The sequence below is a fragment of the Adiantum capillus-veneris genome, chromosome 17 (assembly GCF_014529385.1).
Source record: "Adiantum capillus-veneris isolate H3 chromosome 17, ASM1452938v2, whole genome shotgun sequence".
NCBI lineage: Eukaryota > Viridiplantae > Streptophyta > Polypodiopsida > Polypodiales > Pteridaceae > Adiantum > Adiantum capillus-veneris.
In genome coordinates, this window is record NC_140947.1 from 149,975,111 (window position 1) to 149,984,537 (window position 9,427).

Below are 9,427 nucleotides of genomic sequence, written 5' to 3' on the forward strand. Positions count from 1 at the left end.
GTAGATTGGACGCACCTTTGTTTAGTCGTACTCATTCAAGTTCTCACCATGCATCTTATGCATCAAATTGTTATGCTTTGGTTGTGACTAGCTTACATGATGTTGAGGAAACTCTATCTTTTGATGAAGCACGGAATTCAAAAAATTGGATGGCTACCATGCAATCATAATATGATGCACTTATAGAAAATGACACATGGACTTTATGTGATTTGCATCCTGGCAAAAAGGCCATTGGTATAAAGTGGGTTTACAAGTTGAAACGCAAGCCAGATGGTGAGATTGATCGCTATAAGGCTCGCCTTGTTGGAAAGGGTTATGCACATACAAATTGCATAGATTATGAACATACAAATTGCATTGTGGTTCTTTATGTTGATGATTTGTTGATCATTGGACCAAATGAGAGACATATTGCTGAATTTAAGGTTGATTTGAATGCTACTTTCAGGATGAAAGATTTGGGACTGTTGCATCGTTACTTGGGTATACAATTTAAGCAGTGTGATGGTGGTATTTCCTTGTGTAAAAAAAGTTACATAGAGACATTGCTATGTAAGTTTGGACTTGAGGATTGCAAACCTATTGCCACTCCCATGGAAACAGGTTTGAAATTGAGTCTTCATAATGCTGGTGATCTTGCAGATGTCACTCTTTACCAAACTGCTCTTGGATGCCTCATATATGTATGCAACATTAGGTTGGATATTCAATTTGTAGTCTCACAGGTCAACAAATTTATACATAGCCCAGGGTCTAAGCATTTGCAGGCTGTTAAGAGTATTTACTGCTACTTGAGTGGCACTTTACATCTTGGCTTGTTTTATCCCAAGGGGGGATCATTGCCTCCAGACTTACATGCTTTTTCGGACTTAGATTGGATTGGTTGTTTTGACACACGAACGTCCACAAGTGGTTTTGTTTCATGCTTGGCATTTAATGTTTATCACAGTTGAGAAAGAAGTAACCTATTGTGGACACTTCTAGTTGTGAGGCTAAGTACAAGGTAGTCTTCACGGCTACGGTTGAATGTGTATGGCTCAGGCGCCTTATGGATGATTTGGGTGTTGGATAGCACACTGCCAACACTATTTGCACTGATAGTCAGAGTGCATTGGCAGTTGCAAGGAACCCAGTTTTTTATGTTCGAACAAAGCACATTGAGGTGCATTACCATTATGTCAAGGAGAGACTCTCAGTAGGAGAGATCAGCTTGGCTTATGTGCCAACAGAGGACAACCTTGTAGATCTTTTCACAAATGCATTGTCTCGTGAGAAGTTTGAAGCTTTCCGCAAAGCTTTGGGCTTGCTCTCCTTTGTGGAATGATCATGTTCTCAAGGCATGGCACTTTCCTTTACTCATGTGCCAGCTCTCGTTCACCGCATCACTCCAAGGGGGATTTGTTACCATATACATGTGGTAGTGATGTGTGAACACACTTAGGACCGTCGAGGCATTTTTTTCCTCACTAAGAGGTGTTTTCCCCCATGCATTGGATATACACCCATCATTCTAGGGCTATCTATCTTTCCATTGCACACTTAGTAATACTCTTTGTTGTGTGCCTTGAGCTTCCTTCATCTTCTCCAAGATGTGTGTGTTTTCTTGCAACCCTAATTCCAATACTTCTATTGTGATGGTAAGGCCCATAAGCCTGACCATTTTATCAAAAATTTCCCAAACTTGCTTATGCTTGTTATCAAGCTCGCCATTTGAATCATTGTTAGTAGTACCTTTGCATAATTGAGAGTTCTCAAAGGTTACTTGCCTTGGGTTGGAGCTATTTTGAGTTGTTTTGAGTATGCCCCAATGCGGGAGAACACATCTTTGTTTGTGGAATTCTTTGCAAGGTTGACCTTGTGCGGAATGAGAAATAGGTTTTCCACAATGCCATGCTCTTTGGGGGCATCCTTTAGGAGTTGAAAAATAGCCTGGTAGGCTTTGGTGCTAATCCCAGCCTCATCACAAGCTTGTTGCACGTCATCTTCACTAACCACATTTCTCAATTTGTGCATAAGGTCCTTGGTGACTGCATCCCTAATGTGCTTCCGCCTAGGCAATTGTAGGATAGAAATCACATCATGGGTATTGAGATAACTAGTGAGAAGGTTGACTCAATCATCTTGGCTTGTTCCACCGCATGCCTCCTGGATGAAGTTTCTAGCAACCAATAAGATAAATATTAGAAAATAGTGGGAAGCAAAAATGTATCTTGCAAGTAAAGAACAAATCACCTTGTGGCTTTCACTTGTCGGTTGCGTGCCCCACCCGAATGTGGAAGGGTTTCAATGGATGAAAACGTGGGCTTGCGCTCCCTTACACCAAGGCGTGTTTCTTTCAAATATGTGATGGTGTTGTCAAGCTCCATAATGTGGGCATCCTTTTCTTACATTTTTTTTGGAAGAGTTTCAACCTCCGTCTCCGAAGAGGCAATATTTTCTTGTAATGCCACCGTCTTGAGCTGAAGATCTTGACATTCGTGCATCCATGAATGCAAATAAGCACCTGCATCCATACACAACCGCTTGCAATAGCCTAGCAAGCCTACTTCTCCCCTCCCAAGATATTGAAAAAATGTCAAAAGGCTATTAAAAGAATGGATGGACGCGGCTTATAGGATCGTAAGGGTACAAATGGCCGTCCACTCAAATGTCAATATTCATCTCACCGACGGCACGACGTTCTTGTGATGACCTTTGATCACCCTCACATGCAGTCTTCGGTGCAAACACCGTGGGCAAGCAATTATGTATGCTTTTGGCGTGCGGATTACGTGGTGGTGAAGCAAACAATTTGTGATGTTCAAGCACCATGGAAGATGTTCCGTGAGGAAGCAAAGGATGAAAAGAGAGGGGGGGAGGGAGAGGGAGAAAGATGGGAGGAGAGAAGGGGACAGGGGGGAGAGAAGGAGAGAGAAGGGGAGGAGGAGAAGGGTAGGGGCAGGGAGAGAGAGGAAAGGGAGAGAGGAGGGAGGAGGAGGAGGTAACAAAGTTGTTTTTGCTTGGAGAAAGATTTTGGAAAAATGGACTTTCAGTGCTTGTAAATTAAAAAAAAAAGGTCAAAAAATGATTTTTGGATATGTATGTATGTTGGTGGGGGAGTTTTAAGTAAAAAATAAGTAAAAATGAATTCAAATTTTGGCTCTTAGTGACCCACGTTTTTGCTGATGTGGCTACACCCCTTTACTCCCTTCACTTTCAAATAGATAGAGAGAGAAAGTAATCTCTTAGGTCCCACATCCTACACGTGTCTTAAAAAAAGGCTAGAAAAGCCTACTCAAAACTAGCGCCTTGAATGCCCTTGTCCCCTTAACCCTACACAACATTAGCCTTAATCCCTAAAAATTAGGATTCCTTACAAGGCCCATGCAAAGTCCATATTTCTCCTTATGAATCTGCTACTGAAGATGAAGGCAATAGACAATGACAGGGCATTCCCTAAGCAAAGATGCCACAAGATAACCTATCAAGATTTGATCTATTCAAAGACAAAACTACCCCCGACTGATTTCCTAGCATTTCAAAGTGCAAAAACTGCCATGATACTCTAAACCTATGTTGCATATGGGGGTAGTAATGGAGATGGGTTAGCAGAGAGAAGAATAGGTAGCTGTGACTTTGGGACTTATATCTTAGAGAATTTAGTCAATGCAAACTTAAGGGGAAGCAAAAGAGGCAATTCAAATATGAACGCTGGACCAGTGCTTACCCGGATAGCTTACCAAGCACTCGGCATGGTTGATAACCTTCCCGAAGCAGAATCTCAACTAGACCTATTACACAGAGCAAAGCACGTAGCACGATTAGTAGGTAGCACATCTGCAGCCCAATCAAAGAGGACCAAAAAAAAGTCCACAAAGACAAAGTCCTTGCTGATAGTGAGAGAACTGACTTTGATATACATTTGAGCATGGAAATAACAGGTAAAGATGATGTCCCCTCTAAATACCAGTCTTTTGAGGAAGAAGATGATGTAACAATTCCTCTAGAGTACAAAGCAAAGAAAGAATTTGAACAAATTCTTCTCACACAAACACAAAGAACCATGGAAGAAGCGCACAAGGCACGAGAAGAGCAAAAGGCAATGAAAGAAAATATAGAAGAGCAAGCCCAATCAACAAATTTTGAAGAGATCGATGCCAAGATGAACAAGCTCAAGGAAGAACGCCGCAAAAGCTCAAGCACAAGCGGATTTGGCTACAGACACCAGAAGGAGGATAAGTGAGACTTTAAAGAAAAAAGTAGAACAGAGAAAGGAGGAGGAGTCAAAACGCTAAAAAGCAACAGATCCAAAATCTTCACTTGGCAGCCCTCCAAGCCCTCTTGAGCATGAAGAAGATGCCAGCAAGGATGAAGCCCAAGCGGTTGAACAACACCCAGAGATTCCCGAGTTACCACCAAGGGAAGACACAAAAGCATATGAATATATTGCAAAACAACCTTCCCCTCTCTTTCAGACTTCTCACATTCACACATTCACCATGCCAAGGGGAAAGCATGGACAATGCGATCAACATGGGTAAGCCACTCAACACAGTCATGGCTCTTAGCATGATCCACCACTCCCCCATGTTGAACCCAACAACAATGTGCATGCTAATTACATTCCTAACAATGTGTATGCATTGAATAATTTATGCGCAACACAAAGTGCACGCAACAACACAGAGGCTTTATGTGCAGTCGATGATGCTACAAACTCCTTATTGAATGCCATGTATAAGCTTGATGAAAATGCACATCCAACCAAAGAGGATGTTGAGAAAGTTGTTGTTTTTACCCACAATGCAATAATGCTTTGGTGGGAACATAGATATCGCGCCCCACACGAGTGTGCAGGCTTCAAGAAGTGTGGATGACATACATTGCTTTGCAAGGACAAGCCAATGGAGCCAATAATGAGGACAATGACAGTGACAATGATAAGGAAAACAACACTCACAACAATGTATACACTAATCACATTCCTAACAATGTGTATGCAATGAATAATTTATGCACAACACAAAGTGTAGGCAACAACACGTAGGATTTTTGTGCAGGCGATGATGCTACAACCGCCTTATTCAGTGACTTGTATAAACTTGATGAAAATGCACATCCAACCAAAGAGGCTGTTGAGAAATTTGTTGTTTTCCCCACAATGCAATAATGCTTTGGGGGAAACATGGATATCGCACCTCACATGAGTGTGCATCCTTCCCAATGTGTGGATGACATGCATTGCTTCATAAGGACAAGCCAATGGAGCCAATAATGAGGATAATGACAGTGACAATGACACTAGTGATGACAACAAATAGATTTTCCATTGTACGCTAGTGTTAGGACAATAAGCCTGTGAACCCATATGACAATATTCAACTGTTTTGTTTCACTCTATATCAATTGTTTTTAGTTTTTGTTTTAAGGTGTTTACTTTCAAGTCTTTCAATATTAGTTTATATGAGTATGTTTCACTAGTCTTTCAATGTTGTCCATCCAATGATTTATAAAGACAAAGTTGGATTGAATTATCTTTTAAAATTTTCTTGTTGTGAATGATCCAGGTGTACCTTTTTCCGATTGGTGGGTAACTTCATGCTCAACATAAATTATGATATTTGAGAGAGAGAGAGAGAGAGAGAGAGAGAGAGAGAGAGAGAGAGAGAGAGAGAGAGAGAGAGAGAGAGAGAGTGTAATGATTTGGGTGTATTTTTGTGCTTGTGTATGAGTGTGCATGAGAGAGGAAAAAAAGATGGAGATCTGTAAATAATTAATGTTTGATCAAGGTATATTCACCAAGGGAAAAATTCTGAGAGAGAGAGAGAGAGAGAGAGAGAGAGAGAGAGAGAGAGAGAGAGAGAGAGAGAGAGAGAGAGAGAGAGCCCTCTAGACCAGGTGTCTCAACCCGTATACTCATCAAGATGCCAAAAACAACCTTATGATCATAAACTAATTGTCAAATATGGTGCAGCATACTCGGAGTACACAATAGTGAATAACGCATAATCAACCACCAAATACATGGGCGAGTGCAGAGTAACGATATTAGAGCATGTTGTAAATTAAAAAAACACAGCTAGTGTGGAAGAATATGAACGTGAGAAGCAGCATTATGTTCCACCAACTCCATAACAACACTGTAGGTAGACAAAAAAAAGCCCTCAAACCTCTCTTTAACATACACATACAATACGTAAAAACAAGGCTAAGTGAGGGGCATGCAATTCTCACCTCATTATATAGTGATATTCTACTGGTGGATGCGCCAAGTAAATCCGAGCATGGAGAATTCCTCCCACAACCTGCTCTTCACCATGCCAGATTCTCAAGGCAAATGATTACAAGTGGCAGTAGACTTGGTTAACCTTTACTAATGTAAAGGTTAAGGTAAGAGAGATGGAATCATTTAAGCAGAAGGTGCACAGGCATTGCAGAGAGAGAAAAGGATATAGGGGCAGAGAGAGAGGCCGAAGCGTGAAGCCTTAACTATGCCCGTAAAACTGCCAGTGGGCCATAAAACGCGTGCTAGAAAAATCAAGTGAGGGTGATTAGACAGGCGCCCCTATGAGGGGTAGATTTCTATGCAAGTTTATAAAAAAAGGCCAAGCACCCCACAAAGGGTACCATCCCATGTGCAGTATTTGTATACGGGGGGGAAAGGTCCAAAAAGGGGGTAGGTACTATAAGAAACGCAGTCGGGTGCTAGAGAAAGACACAAGTCACCCTAGGCATTTTCTAATGAGAAAAAAATCACCTGTTTTATTATGTGGACAAGAGGGTTTAGGAGATAAGTTTTGATTGTGCAAAAAATGCTCAAGGCTCAAGGTTCCTACTATGTATCTGTAGGCCTGGTCTTATTCATAGTTGTAGATGATCAACCAAAGTTTGTAGAGGTTTTGTTTTTAAATTTGTGCAGGGATGGTTATAGACAAAAGCAATGCATGTGCGTGTGAGTGTGTGAAGGTGTGGAAAAAGATGTAGTTACTTACAGTTAATAGCAGTACATGTGTGTGTGTATGGGTAATGATTCGGATGTATGTTTGTGCTTGTGTATGAGTGTGCATGAGAGAGGCAAAAAAAAGGGAGATTTGTAAATAATTAATGTTTGAGCAAGATATATTCACCAAGGGAAAAATTGAGAGAGAGAGAGAGAGAGAGAGAGAGAGAGAGAGAGAGAGAGAGAGAGAGAGAGGATGAGGAGAGAGGGAAAAAGATCGGATCTTCAACAATCAAGGGGAGAGAGAGAAAAAAATATATTTTTGCAATCTGCTCACCAAATTCCAAAAAAACGCTCACCGAAAAATACTCGCCAAATTTGTCCCAGAGTTTGGGACACTCGAGTGGTTCATTTGTAAGCACGTCCCTATGTGCATCAAAACTTGTAATGCCAAAGTCTATTACTTCATGCCAAAGGACAAGACATAATACACAAGGTTGTTTTTGCACCACAAAGAGCATTCCCATGAAGTTTCAAAGGGGCTAAGTCAGAGCTCTTTGAATAATATTTTCGTGTTGGTGTCTAAGTGGAGAGCATGGACCGGAGTGCTAGACCCAAAAGAGTGTAAATGATCATTGGGAAGGAGATGGTCTTGCATGCCTTTAGTAACATGAAGAAGAATCTAGTTGAGTACATGTTGGAGAAGGAGTTGCAAGAAATGTCTCAAGAGATGCAAGCACTAGTCAATGTGTGACTCTCATTTAGAATGGTTTACTGATTGCATACACATTACCTAAGTTGTCAATTTTTCATGTCTGAAGATGACGCCCACTGATGGTGGCTTTAAGGAAATCTTTAACTCACGAGGAAGTGCCAATTTGAGTTCTTTCTAAAGAGTGTGCAGGAGCGGGGAGTGTATATGTTGTTTGTATAGTGGAGAAGCGAGAGACACACAATGTGGGTGATGTCTAATACTGCGCAATGTCTCACTGACTCTTTCATTAGATAAAGAAGAATAGAGAGTAGATGGATTAGTGGTTGTCCGATCGGCCACTTGGTCATTAGCCTAACAACCTCCCACTTATTGATCAAAACCCAAAATACAGCCTTCACAAACATGTTTGATAGGTGTTTCAAGAGATGGAAAAGAAGCAACCATATCAAATTTCTACAAACGCAACAAACTGGCAAAATTCAGATGACCAAAACGTGCATGCCAAAGTTTTGCATCTGAAATAGCCTTTGAATCCACAATCGCATTTGCAAAATTCCGCCCACACTTGACATACAAATTGAGCTTATACAACCCACGTCATAAAATGCTTGATGATCAACAATTTCATCACCAAAACTCAAATCATGTACTGTACACCTGTCATCACTACCAGAACAAGTCTAGCAAGTGCAGACACAGACAAAAGATTCTTCTTGATCACAGGTACATAAAGTGCATCAACAAGTGTGAAAGAAATGCCATTTGTGTTACCATATACATGTGGTAGTGATGTGTGTGAACACACTAGGACCGCCGGGGCATTTTTTCCCTCTTTAGGAGGTTTTTTCCTTCGTGCATTGTAAATACGCCCATCACTCTAGGGCTATTGATCATTCCATTGCACACTAAGTAATACACCCTCTATTGTGTGCCTTGAGCTTCCTTCCTCTTCTCCAAGCTGTGTGCGTTTCTCTGCAACCCTAATTCCAACAATTGGTATTAGAGCAGGTCACGTCCTCCCGGGCTTAGTCGCCAGCTGCTCCAGCACACGCCTGCTCACTTTCTCCGATTTCAGTGAGATTTGGCAAGCGTTCGCAACTCGAAAAATAATTTGGGTAGGCTCATAGAGCTTTGTCTACTCAGAATTTTGATTTGGGCTCATTTTGGCCTCCGTTTCCACTACAGGCACTACTGCACATGCTATTTCGTCATTTTGTGCAGAATTTTTGTCAGTGCCGTTTTCTGCATAACAGATGCCTTATAGTCTTCTATAGTTTGTGCTATATAGAATAGGTTGTTCCAGCTCCGTTTCTCCTATTTTCGGGCAATTTTCACATCAGGTGCATCATTTACCATGACTGACAACAACAACACAGATGTGTTCAAGATGTTTGATGCTGAGGATAGGTTGGATGGGGACAGCTACTCTATGTGGGCTTATATGATGCAACATGTTCTTGTGTCAAAGGGTTTCTGGAACATTGTGCAGGGCATTGATGTACGCCCTGGTTCTGAGGATATAGGCGATGTTGAGGATGTTGCAGGTCTTGCTGCAAGGATTGCAGCTGTTAGAGTTGTTTTGCCTACGACAAAACAAGCTCGTTAGGATGTTAAGGATGCGCAGGATCATGCATTGATTGCGTTGTCTGTGAAGCACACCATTGTTCTTCACATCCGTTAAGCAAAATCTGCAAAACAGGCTTGGGATATTCTAGCAGGTCTTTATGCAAGCCGCAATGAGGCTAAAATTGCTTTGCTGCGTAAAGAGCTGGAGTCGATGAGGATGATGA